At 37.5% G+C, this 18,031-nt stretch overlaps 1 protein-coding gene and 1 pseudogene across 4 annotated transcripts in view; both read left to right on the top strand.

Moving 5' to 3' along the window:
* The window catches only part of LOC102125980 (zinc finger X-linked protein ZXDA-like), a 237,423-nt gene that overhangs the window by 30,491 nt on the left and 188,901 nt on the right, over nucleotides 1-18,031 (top strand). The gene's annotated exons all lie outside the window — the stretch shown is intronic.
* On the top strand, nucleotides 13,788-17,690 carry LOC102125615 (serine/threonine-protein phosphatase 6 catalytic subunit pseudogene; annotated as a pseudogene).

Raw genomic sequence — 18,031 nt, 5'->3', positions numbered from 1 at the left:
ATATGTTCTAGTTCCTACCTGACATAGTAGCTGTGTAGACAAGGTGCAAGGCACAGCATTGGCTCATTCTCTGGGGTAGGGACAGCTGTGTAGCCTATAGGCAACTCTCTTTGTTGGACATAGTGTCTGTGAGGATTACAGAGGATCCCAGTGGTAAGGATTGGAGTTTCCAAGTTCTCCTGATGGGGCAAAATGAGAGGTAGGTGAAACAGTTTTACTTCTGCTTGGTCTCATGGAGAAGGGTGAAGCATCTCCCAGCAGCGTGGCTTGGGAATGTCAGACCACCAAGTGGGGGTGGTTTGGCAGTGGCTTAGCTGCAAGGATAAGGGGTGCCATGGCTACTTGCCCCAAGAGCAAGACACACTTTTTCAGTACTTTCAGTTTTAGTATGCTGTAGTACAGTAGCCACATGGGTCACAGGTGGAAGAATAGTTTCAGCTTCTTCTCTGGGGAGAGCTCAGCTGTGTGGTCTCTAGGCAGCATCTTCAGCTGGTCTTAGTGCCTGTGAGGACTGCAAGGGATCCCAGTAGTGATAAGTGTAGGTGTCCAAGGTGTTGGTTGCAGCTGCTGCGATCCTTTTGCCTGGCATTTTGGCATAGAGAGAAATTCCTTCTGATTCTTGGCTGATACCATTTCAGGGATGGGGTGGTGAACTCCCCATGTTTCCTACCATTCTGGCTACCCTAAGTTTATGTGCCCACTAAGGTTTCTGATACACTTTTAAGGTATTCCAGCACTCTTGTTTGGTTATTTACATTAACACTTAGTTGTTTATTTGTTGTTTTGGCTGCCTTTGTAGAAAGTATGAGCACTAGTGGCTGCTATTTGGTCATATTGCTGACATGTTGTGGTTCTTTTTAGTGATAAATATATATTCAGAACCTTTGCCCATTTATATTTGATGACTATTATTACTGAGTTGTTTGAGTTTTTATGCATTCAGGTTATTAATACCTTCTTGGGTGGATAGTTTGTGAATATTTTCAACAATGCTTTAGGTTTGTCTCTTCGCTTATTGATTGTTTTCTTTGCCTTGCAGAATCTTTGGAGCTTGATGTAATCCCATTTGTCTTTCTTTTTTCTTTTTTTTCTTCTTTTTTTTGGATTGTGCTTTTATTTGCCTAGTTTTAGAGTTTCAGGTATTACATTTAAGTCATTAATTCATTTTTATCTTTTTTCTGTATATGGTGAGAGATAGGGTTCTAATTTTATTCTTCTGTATGTGGACATTCAGTTTTCACAAAATTATTTATTGAAGAGACTGTTCTTTCCCCAATGTATGTTTCTGGTTCCTTTGTCAAAAATGAATTTTTTATAAATATATGGATTTATTTATGTGCTCTCTATTCTATTCCATTGGACTATGTGTATGTTTTTATGCCAGCACCATGATGCTTTGTTTACTATGGATTTGTAGAGTATTTTGAAGTTAGGTAGTGTGATGCTTCCAGCTTTCTTCTTTTTCTCAGGATTGCTTTGGCCATCTGGGATCTTTTGTGGTTCCATACATATTAGAGGATTCTTTATTCTTTTCTTGTGAAGAATGCTATTGATATTTTGATAGGAATTATATTGAATCTATAGATTCCTTCTGGTAGTATGGTTATTTTAATAACATTATTTCAATCTTTGAGCATGGGATATCTTACCATATTTTATTTAGACCTCAGTTTTTTCATTAATGTTATATAATTTTCTTTGTGTAGATCATTTAATTCCTTGGTTAAATTTGTTCTTAGGTATTTTATTTTATCTGGCAGCCATTGCAAATGGAATGGTTTCTTGATTTCTTTTTGAGATTTTCTCTTTTGATGGAACATAAATACCACCAGATTTTGTTTTGATTTTGTATCCTGCAACTTTAATGAATTTATCAGTCCTGAATGTTTTTTGGTTGAGTCTTTAGGGTTTTCTAAATATAAGATTATGCCATTTGTGAACAAGGATAATTTGATTTATTTCTTTTCACTTTGGATGCTCTTTTTTTCTGTTGCTGAATCACTCTGGATAGGACTTCTAATACTGTGTTGAATAAAAGTGGTGAAAGTGGGCATTCTTGTCTTTTACCTGATCTTAGAGGAAAGGCTTTCAATTTTTTCCCATACAGTAGGCTATTAGCTGTGGGGTTGCCGTATATAGCCTTTATTGTTTTGCAGTATGTTCCTTCTATTACTGGTTTGTTAAGAGTTTGGATCATAAAGGAATGTTACGTTTTATCATGTGGTTTTTCATCATATTGAAATTTATATGGTATGATTTTTGTCCTTGATTGTATTAATGTGATACATCATGTTTATTGATTTGCATATGTTGAACCATCCTTGTACCCATAGGACGAATTTCACTGCACCACGGTGAATGAATTTTTCATGTGTCATTAGTTTCAGTTTGGAAGCATTTTACTGAAGATTTTTGTGTGTATGTTCATCAGGGATATTAGCCTGTAATTTTTTGTTGTGTTCTTGTCTTGTTCTGTTATACTGGTAATGCTGACATGTAGAATGAGTTTTAAAGTATTATTTTGTTTTCAGTTATTTGAAATAGTTGAGTTGAAATGGGATTGGTACTTTTTTAATGTGTGGAAAAATTCAGGAATGAAACCATCTGGTTCTAAGTTTTTCTTCAATGGGAAAATGATTATTACTGTTTCAATGTTATTACTTGTTATTGGTTTATTCTGGCCTACTATTTCTTCATGGTTCAATCTTGGTAGGTTGTATGTGTGTAGGGATTTATTCATATTTTCTAGGTTTTCCAATTTATTGGCATACAGTTGTTCATAATAGTCCCTAATAATACTTTACGTTTATTTGGTATTAATAATAATGTCTCATTTATTATTTCTAATTTTATTTATTTGGATCTTCTCTCATTTTCTTAATTAGTCTAGCTAATAGTTTGTTAATTTTATTTATATTTTTAAAGAAAACAACATTTTTCTTTAATCTTTTGTATTATTTTTACTGTTTCATTTATTTCTGCTCTGAAATTTATTATTTATTTTCTACTAATTTAGGATTCATTTGCTTTTGCTTTTCTACTTTTTGGAGGTGCATCCCTTTTATTTATATTTTTTATTTATATTTTTTTATTATACTTTAAGTTGTAGAGTACATGTGCATAACGTGCAGGTTTGTTACATATGTATACTTGTGCTATGTTGTTGTGCTGCACCCATCAACTCATCAGCACCCATCAACTCGTCGTTTACATCAGGTATAACTCCCAATGCAATCCCTCCCCCCACCCCCTCTCCGTGATAGGCCCCGGTGTGTAATGTTCCCCTTCCTGAGTCCAACTGATCTCATTGTTCAGTTCCCACCTATGAGTGAGAACATGCGGTGTTTGGTTTTCTGTTCTTGGTATAGTTTGCTAAGAATGATGGTTTCCAGCTGCATCCATGTCCCTACAAAGGACATGAACTCAGCCTTTTTTATGGCTGCATAGTATTCCATGGTGTATATGTGCCACATTTTCTTTTTTCTTTTTTTTTTTTTTATATTTTCTAAAGTAGTCTTTTTTTTTAATTTATTTATTATTATTATTATACTTTAAGTTGTAGGGTATATGTGCATAACGTGCAGGTTTGTTACATATGTATACTTGTGCCATGTTGGTGTGCTGCACCCATCAACTCGTCATTTACATCAGGTATAACTCCCAATGCAATCCCTCCCCCCTCCCCCCTCCCCATGATAGGCCCCGGTGTGTGATGTTCCCCTTCCTGAGTCCAAGTGATCTCATTGTTCAGTTCCCACCTATGAGTGAGAACATGCGGTGTTTGGTTTTCTGTTCTTGTGATAGTTTGCTAAGAATGATGGTTTCCAGCTGCATCCATGTCCCTACAAAGGACATGAACTCAGCCTTTTTTATGGCTGCATGGTATTCCATGGTGTATATGTGCCACATTTTCTTAATCCAGTCTGTCACTGATGGACATTTGGGTTGATTCCAAGTCTTTGCTATTGTGAATAGTGCCGCAATAAACATACGTGTGCATGTGTCTTTATAGCAGCATGATTTATAATCCTTTGGGTATATACCCAGTAATGGGATGGCTGGGTCACATGGTACATCTAGTTCTAGATCCTTGAGGAATCGCCATACTGTTTTCCATAATGGTTGAACTAGTTTACAATCCCACCAACAGTGTAAAAGTGTTCCTATTTCTCCACAGCCTCTCCAGCACCTGTTGTTTCCTGACTTTTTGATGATTGCCATTCTAACTGGTGTGAGATGGTATCTCATTGTGGTTTTGATTTGCATTTCTCTGATGGCCAGTGATGATGAACATTTTTTCATGTGTCTGTTGGCTGTATGAATGTCCTCTTTTGAGAAATGTCTATTCATATCCTTTGCCCACTTTTTGATGGGGTTGTTTTTTTCTTGTAAATTGGTTTGAGTTCTTTGTAGGTTCTGGATATTAGCCCTTTGTCTGATGAGTACATTGCAAAAATTGTCTCCCATTCTGTAGGTTGCCTGTTCACTCTGATGGTAGTTTCTTTTCCTGTGCAGAAGCTCTTTAGGTTAATGAGATCCCATTTTTCAGTTTTAGCTTTTGTTGCTGCTGCTATGGGTGTTTTAGACATGAAGTCCTTGCCCATGCCTATGTCCTGAATGGTATTACTTAGGTTTTCTTCTAGGGTTTTTCTGGTATTACGTCTAACATTTAAGTCTCTAATCCATCTTGAATTAATTTTCGTATAAGGAGTAAGGAAAGGATCCAGTTTCAGCTTTCTACTTATGGCTAGCCAATTATCCCCACACCATTTATTAAATAGGATATCCTTTCCCCATTTCTTGTTTTTGTCAGGTTTGTCAAAGATCGGATGGCTGTAGATGTGTGGTATTATTTCTGAGGACTCTGTTCTGTTCCATTGGTCTATATCTCTGTTTTGGTACCAGTACCATGCTGTTTTGGTTACTGTAGCCTTGTAGTGTAGTTTGAAGTCAGGTAACGTGACGCCTCCAGCTTTGATCTTTTGAATTAGGATTGTCTTGGAGATGCAGGCTCTTTTTTGTTCCATATGAACTTGAAAGCACTTTTTTCCAATTCTGTGAAGAAACTCATTGGTATCTTGATGGGAATAGCATTGAATCTATAAATTATCTTGGGAAGTATGGCCATTTTCATGACATTGATTATTCCTATCCATGAGGATGGTATGTTATTCCATTTGTTTATGTCCTCTTTTATTTCACTGAGCAGTGGTTTGTAGTTCTCCTTGAAGAGGTTTTTTACATCCCTTGTAAGTTGGATTCCTAGGTATTTTATTCTCTTTGAAGCAATTGTGAATGGAAGTTCATTCATGATTTGGCTCTCTGTTTGTCTGTTACTGGTGTATAAGAATGCTTGTGATTTTTGCACATTGATTTTGTATCCTGAGACTTTGCTGAAGTTTCTTATCAGCTTAAGGAGAATTTGGGCTGAGACAATGGGGTTTTCTAAATATACAATCATGTCGTCTGCAAAGAGGGACAATTTGACTTCTTCTTTTCCTAACTGAATACCCTTGATTTCTTCCAATTGCCTGATTGCCCTAGCCAGAACTTCCAACACTATGTTGAATAGGAGTGGTGAGAGAGGGCATCCCTGTCTTGTGCCAGTTTTCAAAGGGAATTATTCCAATTTTTGCCCATTCAGTATGATATTGGCTGTGGGTTTGTCATAAATAGCTCTTATGATTTTGAGATACGTTCCATCAATACCGAATTTATTGAGTGTTTTTAGCATGAAGGGCTGTTGAATTTTGTCAATGGCCTTTTCTGCATCTATTGAGATAATCATGTGGTTTTTGTCTTTGGTCCTGTTTATATGCTGGATTACGTTTATTGATTTGCGAATGTTGAACCAGCCTTGCATCCCAGGGATGAAGCCCACTTGATCATGGTGGATAAGCTGTTTGATGTGCTGCTGAATCCGATTTGCCAGTATTTTATTGAGGATTTTTGCATCGATGTTCATCAGGGATATTGGTCTAAAATTCTCTTTTTTTGTTGTGTCTCTGCCTGGCTTTGGTATCAGGATGATGTTGGCCTCATAAAATGAGTTGGGGAGGATTCCCTCTTTTTCTATTGATTGGAATAGTTTCAGAAGGAATGGTACCAGCTCCTCCTTGTACCTCTGGTAGAATTCAGATGTGAATCCATCTGGTCCTGGACTTTTCTTGGTTTTTAGGCTATTAATTATTGCCTCAATTTCAGAGCCTGCTATTGGTCTATTCAGGGATTCAACTTCTTCCTGGTTTAGTCTTGGGAGAGTGTAAGTGTCCAGGAAATTATCCATTTCTTCTAGATTTTCTAGTTTATTTGTGTAGAGGTGTTTATAGTATTCTCTGATGGTAGTCTGTATTTCTGTGGGGTCGGTGGTGATATCCCCTTTATCGTTTTTTTGTTGCATCTATTTGATTCTTCTCTCCTTTTTTCTTTATTAGTCTTGCTAGAAGTCTATCAATTTTGTTGATCTTTTCAAAAAACCAACTCCTAGATTCGTTGATTTTTTGGAGGGTTTTTTGTGTCTCTATCTCCTTCAGTTCTGCTCTGATCTTAGTTATTTCTTGCCTTCTTTTAGCTTTCGAATGTGTTTGCTTTTGCTTCTCTCGTTCTTTTAATTGTGATGTTAGAGTGTCAATTTTAGATCTTTCCTGCTTTCTCTTGTGGGCATTTAGTGCTACAAATTTCCCTCTACACACTGCTTTAAATGTGTCCCAGAGATTCTGGTATGTTGTATCTTTGTTCTCATTGGTTTCAAAGAACATCTTTATTTCTGCCTTCATTTCGTTGTGTACCCAGTAGTCACTCAGGAGCAGGTTATTCCGTTTCCGTGTAGTTGAGCGGTTTTGATTGAGTTTCTTAGTCCTGAGTTCTAGTTTGATTGCACTGTGGTCTGAGAGATGGTTTGTTATAATTTCTATTCTTTTACATTTGCTGAGGAGTGCTTTACTTCCAATTATGTGGTCAATTTTGGAATAAGTGCGATGTGGTGCTGAGAAGAATGTATATTCTATTGATTTGGGGTGGAGAGTTCTATAGATGTCTATTAGGTCTGCTTGCTGCAGAGCTGTGTTCAATTCCTGGATATCCTTGTTAACTTTCTGTCTTGTTGATCTGTCTAATGTTGACAGTGGGGTGTTGAAGTCTCCCATTATTATTGTATGGGAGTCTAAGACTCTTTTTAAGTCTCTAAGGACTTGCTTTATGAATCTGGGTGCTCCTGTATTGGGTGCATATATATTTAGGATAGTTAGCTCTTCCTGTTGAATTGATCCCTTTACCATTATGTAATGGCCTTCTTTGTCTGTTTTGATCTTTGATGGTTTAAAGTCTGTTTTATCAGAGACTAGGATTGCAATCCCTGCTTTTTTTTGTTCTCCATTTGCTTGGTAGATCTTCCTCCATCCCTTTATTTTGAGCTATGTGTGTCTCTGCATGTGAGATGGGTCTCCTGAATACAGCAGACTGATGGGTCTAGACTCTTTATCCAGTTTGCCAGTCTGTGTCTTTTAATTGGACCATTTAGTCCATTTACATTTAAGGTTAATATTGTTATGTGTGAACTTGTTCCTGCCATTATGATATTAACTGGTTATTTTGCTCATTAGTTGATGCAGTTTCTTCCTAGCCTCGATGGTCTTTACATTTTGGCATGTTTTTGCAATGGCTGGTACTGGTTGTTCCTTTCCATGTTTAGTGCTTCCTTCAGGGTCTGTTGTAAGGCAGGCCTGGTGGTGACAAAATATCTAAGCATTTGCTTATCTGTAAAAGATTTTATTTCTCCTTCACTTATGAAACTTAGTTTGGCTGGATAGGAAATTCTGGGTTTAAAATTCTTTTCTTTCAGAATGTTGAATATTGGCCCCCACTCTCTTCTGGCTTGTAGCGTTTCTGCCAAGAGATCTGCTGTTAGTCTGATGGGCTTTCCTTTGTGGGTAACCCGACATTTCTCTCTGGCTGCCCTTAAGATTTTTTCCTTCATTTCAACTTTGGTGAATCTGGCAATTATGTGTCTTGGAGTTGCTCTTCTTGAGGATTATCTTTGTGGCGTTCTCTGTATTACCTGAATTTGAATGTTGGCCTGCCCTACTAGGTTGGGGAAGTTCTCCTGGATGATATCCTGAAGAGTGTTTTCCAACTTGGTTCCATTTTCCCCCTCACTTTCAGGCACCCCAATCAGACGTAGATTTGGTCTTTTTACATAATCCCATACTTCTTGCAAGCTTTGTTCATTTCTTTTTCTTCTTTTTTCTTTAGGTTTCTCTTCTCGTTTCATTTCATTCATTTGATCCTCAATCGCCTATACTCTTTCTTCCAGTTGATCGAGTCGGTTACTGAAGCTTGTGCATTTGTCACGTATTTCTCGTGTCATGGTTTTCATCACTTTCCGTTCGTTTATGGCCTTCTCTGCATTAATTATTCTAGTTATCAATTCTTCCACTCTTTTTTCAAGATTTTTAGTTTCTTTGCGCTGGGTACGTAATTCCTCCTTTAGCTCTGAGAAGTTTGATGGACTGGAGCCTTCTTCTCTCATCTCGTAAAGTCATTCTCCGTCCAGCTTTGATCCGTTGCTGGCGATGAGCTGTGTTCCTTTGCAGGGGGCGTTGTGCTCTTATTTTTTGAATTTCCAGCTTTTCTGCCCTGCTTTTTCCCCATCTTTGTGGTTTTATCTGCCTCAGGTCTTTGATAGTGGTGATGTACTGATGGGGTTTTGGTGTGGGTGTCCTTCCTTTTTGTTAGTTTTCCTTCTAACAGTCAGGACCCTCAGCTATAGGTCTGTTGGAGATTGCTTGAGGTCCACTCCAGACCCTGTTTGCCTGGGTATCAGCAGCAGAGGCTATAGAAGATAAAATATTGCTGAACAGTGAGTGTATCTGTTGATTCTTGCTTTGGAAGCTTCCTCTCAGGGGTGTACTCCACCGTGTGAGGAGTGGGGTGTCGGTCTGCCCCTAGTGGAGTATGTCTCCCAGTTTGGCTACTCAGGGGTCAGGGACCCACTTGAGCAGGCAGTCTGTCTGTTCTCAGATCTCAACCTCCGTGTTGGGAGATCCACTGCTCTCTTCAAAGCTGTCAGACAGAGTTGCTTGAGTCTGCAGAGGTTTCTGCTTTGTTGTTGTTGTTGTTGTTGTTATTGCTTAGCTGTGCCCTGTCCCCAGAGGTGGAGTCTACAGAGACTGGCAGGCCTCCTTGAGCTGCTGTGATCTCCACCCAGTTCGATCTTCCCAGGGCTTTGTTTACCTACTTAAGCCTCAGCAATTGTGGGCACCCCTCCCCCAGCCTTGCTGCTGCCTTGCGGTTAGATCCCAGACTGCTGTGCTAGCAATGAGGAAGGCTTCATGGACGTGGGACACTCCCGGCCAGGTGTGGGATATAATCTCCCGGTGTGCCCGTTTGCTTAAAGCGCAGTATTGGGTTGGGAGTTAACCGATTTTCCAGGTGTTGTGTGTCTCTGCTCCCCTGGCTAGGAAAAGGGATTCCTTTCCCCCTTGTGCTTCCCAGGTGAGGCGATGCCTCGCCCTGCTTCAGCTCTCGCTGGTGGGGCTGCAACAGCTGACCAGCACCAATTGTCTGGCACTCCCCTGTGAGATGAACCCAGTAACTCAGTTGATAATGCAGAAATCACCTGTCTTCTGTGTCACTCGCCCTGGGAGCTGGAGACTGGAGCTGTTCCTATTCAGCCATCTTGCTCTGCCCCCCTTGGAGATGCATTCTTAGGTTGTTCATTTAAAAGTGTTTTAGTTTGTAATGTAATGTTTTTTTTTTTTTTTTTTTTTTTTTTTTTTTTTTTTTTTTTTGCTAGGGAGTACCCTTTTTAATACTTTTACTGTATCCCATAGAATTTGTTGTTTTCATTTTTATTTGTTTCAAAACATTTTAAGTTTTCTTCTTAATTTATTCATTAATTCCTTTGTCATTTGCAAGTGTGTTATGCAATTTTCATGTATTTGTTGTGAATCAAAGTGTATATTATTAATTTCTTGTATTTGTCCGTTGTATTCACAAAAGACACTGATATAATTTTAAATGTTTTGAATTTGTTCAGACTTGTTCTTTGGCTTAATATATTACCTATCTTGGAGAATGTCCCATGTACTGATGAGAAGAATGTATTTTTTGATCCACACGCACACAAAAATGAAAAGCAAGAAACTAAATCATATCACTAGAGAAAATTACCTTCACTAGAGGAAGACAGGAAGGAAAGAAACCAGGAGAAGGCCACAAAAGAACCAGAAAAGAAGCAACCAAATGGCAGGAATAAGTCTTAACTTATCAATAATAACATTGAATGTAAATGGACTAACCTCTTTAATTTAAAAACATAGACTGGCTGAATGGATGTAAAAGAAAAACCCATTGATCTGCTGCCTAACCCAAACACACTTTACCTATAAAGACATACATAGACTGAAAATAAAGACGTGAAAATCATACTACATGCCAATGGAAACCAAAAAAGGTCAGAAGTCACTATACTTATATTGGACAAAACATGTTTTAAGACAAAAAATACAAGAACAGGCAAATAAGTTCACTATATAATAGTTCACTATATAAAGGGTCAATTAAGCAAGAGAATATAGCAATTTTAAATATGTATGCACCAAATACTGGAGCACCCAGATATATAAAGGAAGTATTATTAGCACTAAAAAGAGAGATAGGCCCCAACACAATAATAGCTGGAAACTTCAATGCCCCATTATCAGCACTAGACAAATCTTCTAGATAGAAAATCAACAAAGAAATGTGAGACATAATCTGCAGTATAGACCAACTGGAGTTAAAGGTATTTACAGAACATTTTATCTAAGAGCTGCAGAATGCACATTTTTTCTCTTGGCATATGGATTATTCTCAAGGATAGACCATGTGTTATGTCACAAAAGAAGTCTTAAAACATCTCTGACTGTAATAGAATAAAACTATAAGTAAATAACAGAGGAATTTTGGAAACTATAAAAATACATGGATATTAAACAATGTGCTCTTGAATGACCAGTGGCTCAATGAATAAATTAAGAAGGAAATTTTAAAATTCCTTGAAACAAATGATAATGGAAGTACAACACACCAAAACCTAGGGAATACAGAAAACCCTATACTCAGATGGAAGTTATGGCTACAAGTGCCTACATCAAAAAGGAAGAAAAACTGCAAATAAACAATGTAGTAATGCATCATAAAGAATTAGAAAAACAAGAGCAACCAAACCCAAGACTAGTATACAATAAATAATAAAGAGCAGAGCAGAGAAAAATGAAATTGAAATTTTAAAACATACAGAGCAATCAAACCCAAAACTAGTATATGACAAATAATAAATATCAGAGCAGAGAAAATATGAAATTGTAATTTAAAAATACAAAAAGTCAATGAAACTAAAAGATTTTTTTGAAAAGTTAAACAAAATTGACAAACCTTTAGCCAGACTAAGAACAAAAGAGAAAAGATTCAAATAAAAAAGGAAACATTACAAATAAGATGACAGAAATTCAAAGGATCATTAGTAGCTACTAAGAGAAGCTATTTGACAATAAATTGAAAAATCTAAAAGAAGTGGACAAATTTTTAGATACATACAACCTACTAAGTTTGAACCAGGAATAAATCTAAAACCTAAACAGACCAATAACAAATAATATGATCAAAGCCATTATCAAAAGTCTTCCAGTAAAGAAAAGCCCGAGATCTGATGGATTCATGGCTAATTCTACCAAACATTAAAAAAGAACTAATACCAATCCTATTCAAACTATTCTGAAAAATGGAGAAAGAGAGAAAATTTCCATACTATTTCTACAAGGTCAGTGTTACCCAGATGCCAAAACCAAAGACGTATATATATAAAAAAAGAGAAAACTGCAGGCCAATATTTCTGATCAATATTGATTTTTAAAAACTCCTTAATGAAATACTAGCAAACTGAATAAAATAATACATTAAAATGATCAATCATCATGACGAAGTGGGATTTATTCCTGGGATGCAAGGGTGGTTCCCCATACACAAATCAATTAACATGATACATTATATCAACAGAATGAAGAATAAAATACATATAATTATTTCAATTGATGCTTAAAAAACTTTGATAAAATTCAACATCCCTTCATGATAAAAGCACTCAAAAAACTGTGTATAGGAGGAACATACCTCAACATAATAAAAGCCATATATGACAGACACACAGCTAGTATTATACTGAATGGTAAAGAAACCCTGTTTTCTAAGATCTGGAATATAAGAAGGATGCCCCCTGTTACCTCTTTAATATTGAACTGGAAGTTTTAGCTAGAGCAATTAGACAAGAGAATGATACAAAGGGCATCCAAATTGGAAAGGAAGACGTTCAAATTATATTTGTTTGCAGATGATGTTATCTTATATTTGGATAAACCTAAAGACTTCAGGAAAAACTATTAAAACTGATAACCAAATTCAGTAAAGTTTCAGGATACCAAATCAACGTACAAAAATCAGTAGCATTTCTATGTAAAAACAGTGAACAATATGAAAAAGAAATTTAAAATCCCATTTACAATATCTGCCCATAAAACTAAATACCTAGGAATTAACCAAAGAATTGGAAGATCTCTATAATCAAAATTGTAAAACACTGATGAAGGAAACGGAAGAGGACACCAAAACATGGAAAGATATTCCATGTTCATGGATTGGAAGAATCAATATTGTTAAAATATTTATACTACCCAAAGCAATCTACAGATTGAATGCAATCTTTATCAAAATACCAATGATATTCTTCACAGAAATAGAGAAGGTATCCTAAGATGTGCATGGAACCAGAAAAGACCCAGAATAGCCAAAGCTATTTTAAACAAAAAGAACAAAACTGGAAGAATTACATTACCTGATTTCAAATTATACTACAGAGCTATAGTAACTAAAACAGCATGATAGTGATGTAAAAAAGACATATAGACCAATGGAAGGGAATAGAGAACTCAGAAAAAATTTCACACACCTACAGTGAACTCACTTTTGACAAAGGTACCAAGAACATACACTGGGGAAAAGACAATCTCTTCAATAAATGGTGCTGGGAAAACTGAATATCCTAAGCAAAACAAAAAAAGAAGAAAAAATGTGAAATGAAAGTAGACCCTTCTTGTCATATACAAAAATCAAAATGGATTAAACACTTAAATCTAAGATCTTAAACAATGAATCTATTACTACATTGGGGACAATCTCTAGGATATTGGTTTTGGGCAAATATTTCTTGAGCAATATCCCAAAAGCACAGGCAACTAAAGCAAAAATGGACAAATTGGATGACATTAAGTTTAAAAGCTTCTGCATAGCAAAAGATACAATGAACAAAGTGAAGAAACAACTTACAGAATGGGAGAAAATATTTGCAAACTACCAATCTGACATGAGATTAACCAGAGTATATAAGGAGCTCAAACAACTCTATAGGAAAAAAAATATAACAATCCAATCAAAAACTGGGCAAAAGATTTAATAGACATTTCTCATAAGAAGACATACAAGTGGCGCAGCAGGCATTTGAAAAGATGCTCAGCATCATTGATTATCAGAGTAATGCAAATCAAAACTACAATGAGATATCATCTCAACCCAGTTAAAATGGTGTGTATTTAAAAGACAGGCAATAACAAATGCTGTTGAAGATATGGAGAAAAAAGAACCCTTGTACACTGTTGGTGGTAATGCAAAGTAGTGCAAACAGTATGGAGAACAATTTGGAGGTTCCTCAAAGAACTTAAAATTTAACTGACATATGGTCCAGCAATCTCACTGTGGGGTATATACCCAAAAGAAAGAAACTCAGTATAGTAAAGAGACATTTGCACTCCAATGTTTGTTGCAGTACTGTTTACAATACCTAAGATTTGGAAGCAACCTAACTTTCCATCAACAGATGAATGGATAAAGAAAATGTGGTACACATACACAATGGAATATTATTTAGCCATAAAAAATGAGATCCAATTATTTGCAACAACATGGATGGAACTGGAGATCATGTTAAGTGAAATAAGCCAGGTACAGAAAGACAAACATTGCATTGTCTCACTTGTTTGTGGGATCTAAAAATCAATGCAGTTGGACTTAGGGATAGTGAGTAGAAGGATGGTTACCAGAAGCTGGGAGTGGTAGTGTGAGACTGGAAGGGAGGTGGAGGTGGTTAGTGGGTACAAAAATAAATAAATAAACAAATGAGACCTACTATTTGATAGCACAATAGGGTGACTGTAGTCAATAATAACTTAATTGTATATTTTTAAATAACTCAAATAATGTAATTGGCTTGTTGGTATCTTACAGGATAAATGCTTGAGGGGATAGATACCCCATTCCCCATGATGTGCTTTATTTCAGATTGCATGCATGTATCAATATATCTCATGTACCCCATAAATGTATACACCTATGTATCCCTCAAAATTTAAAAAAAAATACAGAAAGTGTTTTCTGCAGCAGTTGGATAAAATGTTCTGTAAATGTCAGTTAGGTCTGTTTCATTTACAGTGTAGCTTACCTTCCACATTTTTTTTTTTTTTTTTTTTTTTTTTTTTGCTGATTTTTTTGTCTGAATTATCTTTCCATGATTTGAGTGGAGAGTCTCTCCCTATTGATGGAGGAACTGAGACTACTGGTATGCTTGCAACAGATCTTCAGAGGGAAGGCACTGAGAGTGAATGGAGGGAAGTCACAGAAGCTTGGCTGATGGAGAAGAAAGTTGGGAACCCTTAATGGGCTCCAGGACTTAATTTTTTAACTACACCTCCAAAGAAATGGGCAATTTTAACTGGGAAGGAGCAACCCACTCTTGCCAGGGGCCTCTGGAACCCCAAAAGGGGGAACCCCTTGACTACCAGGGACACTTGAGGTGATAGAGCTGTTTAGAGAAGTGGTGAGGCAGCAAACCAGCTTACTTGGAGCTAACAGGGCGTGTGGTGCAGGAGCATCTGTAGTGAAGCATGCCCAGGGATGGTGATTCCCCTAGGCTCAACTTACTTCCATAAGATACCTTAGCCCTAGGTTAAGGTTAGACCTGTTAGACCTGATCTGTGCAGGGTGATCTTGCACTTCAGACACAGCTAGTCATACCTGAGTACCCTTTGGTCTGATGGCGTCTTCTGGGTCCCAGCCTGGTAATGTGTGCTTACAGGCCAGTCTCTGGTGCTGTGGAGGCCCACACCATAGCTTCTGCACTGGAAGACTGTGTCTGATCAGTGGAGAGCTCTAACAAGGCAGCCCCTATAGCCATGCACCAGCTCACAGGCTCACTCCCCATACTGCAGCTTTCCCTGGGCCCAGAGCAACACTCCCACATTACTTTGCTACCACATGTCTGCATGGGCAGGTTTTGCTTTACTTGTTCTGCCAGCGCACAGGAGAACAGTTCGCCCCCATTGTCATGCAAGAACAGATATTGCATATGAAGCCTTCGCCAGCACAGAGCCAGCAAGCCCTAGCCCCGCCAGTCCTCCATCCTTGTGCTAACATCACACAGAGAATAATGGATCCTCCCACACCCTGAGTGATCACCCCTGCTTGCGGGGCACAGAAAAGGCACCCAGATCTGCACAAGCCAGCACTCTGCCCAAAGCCAGCACCATCTTGAGTGCAACTGTGCATTCTCCAGCAGGGGACCCCCACCTGCCCTAGCTGCATTGCCTCTGCCACTGTGGTGAACGCCTGCAGGGAAACATGCACCCCTGCTTCCTGTAGCAGATAACATGATCCTATATTTAGAAAGCCCTATAGTATCAGCCCAAAAGCTTCTTAAGCTGATAAACAACTTAAAGAAAGTCTCAGGATACAAAATCAATGTGCCAAAATCAATAACATTTCTATACACCAAAAACACGCAAGCCAAGAGCCAAATCAGGAAATTACTCCCATTCAAAATTTCCACAAAATGAATAAAATACCTAGGAATAAACCTAACTGTAGAGGTGAAAGATCTCTACCAGGAGAACTACAAAACACTGCTCAAATGAATCAGAGATGACACAAACAAATGGAAAAATATTCCATGCTCATGGATAGGAAGAAGCAATATTGTTACAATGGCCATATTGTCCAAAACAATTTATAGATTCAACAGTATTTCTATTAAATATTGATATCCTTCACAGAAGTAGAAAAACACTATTTTTAAATTAATATAAAACCAAAAAAGTGCCTGAATAGCCAATACAATACTAAGCAAAAATAACAAAGCTGGAGGCATCACACTACCCAACTGCAAACTGTACTTCAGAACTACAACAACTAAAACAGCACGGTACTGGTACAAAAATAGACACATACGCCAACAGAACAGAATAGAGAATCCAGAAATAACACTGCATACTTACAGCTATCTGATCTTTGACAAAGCTGACAAAAACAAGCAATGGGGAAAGCATTTACTATTCAATAAATAGCACGGAGATAATTGGCTAGTCATATTCAGAAAATTGAAACTAGACTCTTTCCTTACACCATATACAAAAGTTAACTCAAGATGGATTAAAGGCTTAAATATAAAACCCCAAAGTATAAAAACCCTGGAAAACAACCTAGGTGATACCCATTCAGGACATAGGCACAGCCATGTATTTCATGATGAAGATGCCAAAAGCAATTGCAACAAAAGCAAAGATTAACAAATGGGATCTAGTTAAACTAAAAAGCTGCTACAAAAGTAACTCCCAAAAGAGTAAACAGAAAACCTACAGAATGGGAAAAAATATTTGCAAACTATGCATCTGACAAAGGTCTAATATCCAGCATCTATAAGAAACTTAAACAAATTTACAAGAAAAAAACAACACCATTAAAAAGCGGGCAGAGAGTTCCGGCTTTGGCCTCCGCCGCTGCTGCCACCACTACTACAGCCACTGCCACCACCGCTGTCACCGTGGCTTGTTATTCCTAAAATGGAACCACTAGACCTGGATAAGTGTGTGGAGATAGCGCGGCTGTACAAGTACCTGCCAGAGAATGACAGGAAGCGGCTATGTGACTATGTTTGTGACCTCCACTTAGACGAGTCAAATGTTCAGCCAGTATCACCACAACTAACACTGTGTGGAGTTATACATGGATAGTTTTATGACCTTTGTGAACTATTCAGAACTGAAGGTCAGGTTCCTGACACAAACTGCATATTTATGGGTGATTTTCTAGACAGAGGTTACTGCAGTTTGGAGACTTTCACTTACCTTCTTGCATTAAAGGTTAAACGACCTGATCGTATTACACTTTTGCAATGAAATCATGAGAGTAGACAGATAACACAGGTTTATGGATTTTATGATGAGTGCCAAGCCAAATATGGAAATGCCTAGAGATACTGTACCAAAGTTTTTGACATGCTCACAGTAGCAACTTTAATAGATGAGCAGATTTTTTGTGTCCGTGGTGGTTTATCTCCTGATTTCAAAACGCTGGATCAAATTCGAACCATCGCATGGAATCAGGAAATTCTTCATAAAGGAGCATTTTGTGATCTGGTTTGGTCAGATCCTGAAGATATGGATACTTGGGCTATCAGTCCCCGAAGAGCGATGTTTTTCTATCAATTTTCCCCCATCCCATCCCCACCCTGGACTCATTTGAGAAGACTTGAGAAAAGATCAATACAATTATCTTAATGTACAAAGTCATAAGCTGTAGCAGTTTCTAACTAAAATTTCAAAACACAAAAAGGAGAGCAGCCATTTAGACTAATTTATTTTATATCCATTTAAGATATCATCCAACAAAGGACAATGAAGTTTACATCTGCAACAGGTATACATAACTTGAGGCATCTAGAGTCCATCGTGCCCACCAAAAAACAACTTCGCTGCTGAAATTTCTTAAAACTTACCAAACTAAAACAAAAGGCTGAATGATACAAAAGGAGGAGTATTTAGGTGTAATCTGTCAATTGGCTTTTTTTTCTTTATTATTATTATTATTATTATTATTATACTTTAAGTTCTAGGGTACATGTGCATAACGTGCAGGTTTGTTACATATGTATACTTCTGCCATGTTGCTGTGC

The sequence above is a fragment of the Macaca fascicularis genome, chromosome X (genome assembly GCF_037993035.2).
Source record: "Macaca fascicularis isolate 582-1 chromosome X, T2T-MFA8v1.1".
Classification (NCBI taxonomy): Eukaryota; Metazoa; Chordata; class Mammalia; order Primates; family Cercopithecidae; genus Macaca; species Macaca fascicularis.
The sequence above is the reverse complement of the archived record's forward strand: the minus strand, read 5'-3'. Positions and strand labels throughout refer to the sequence as shown.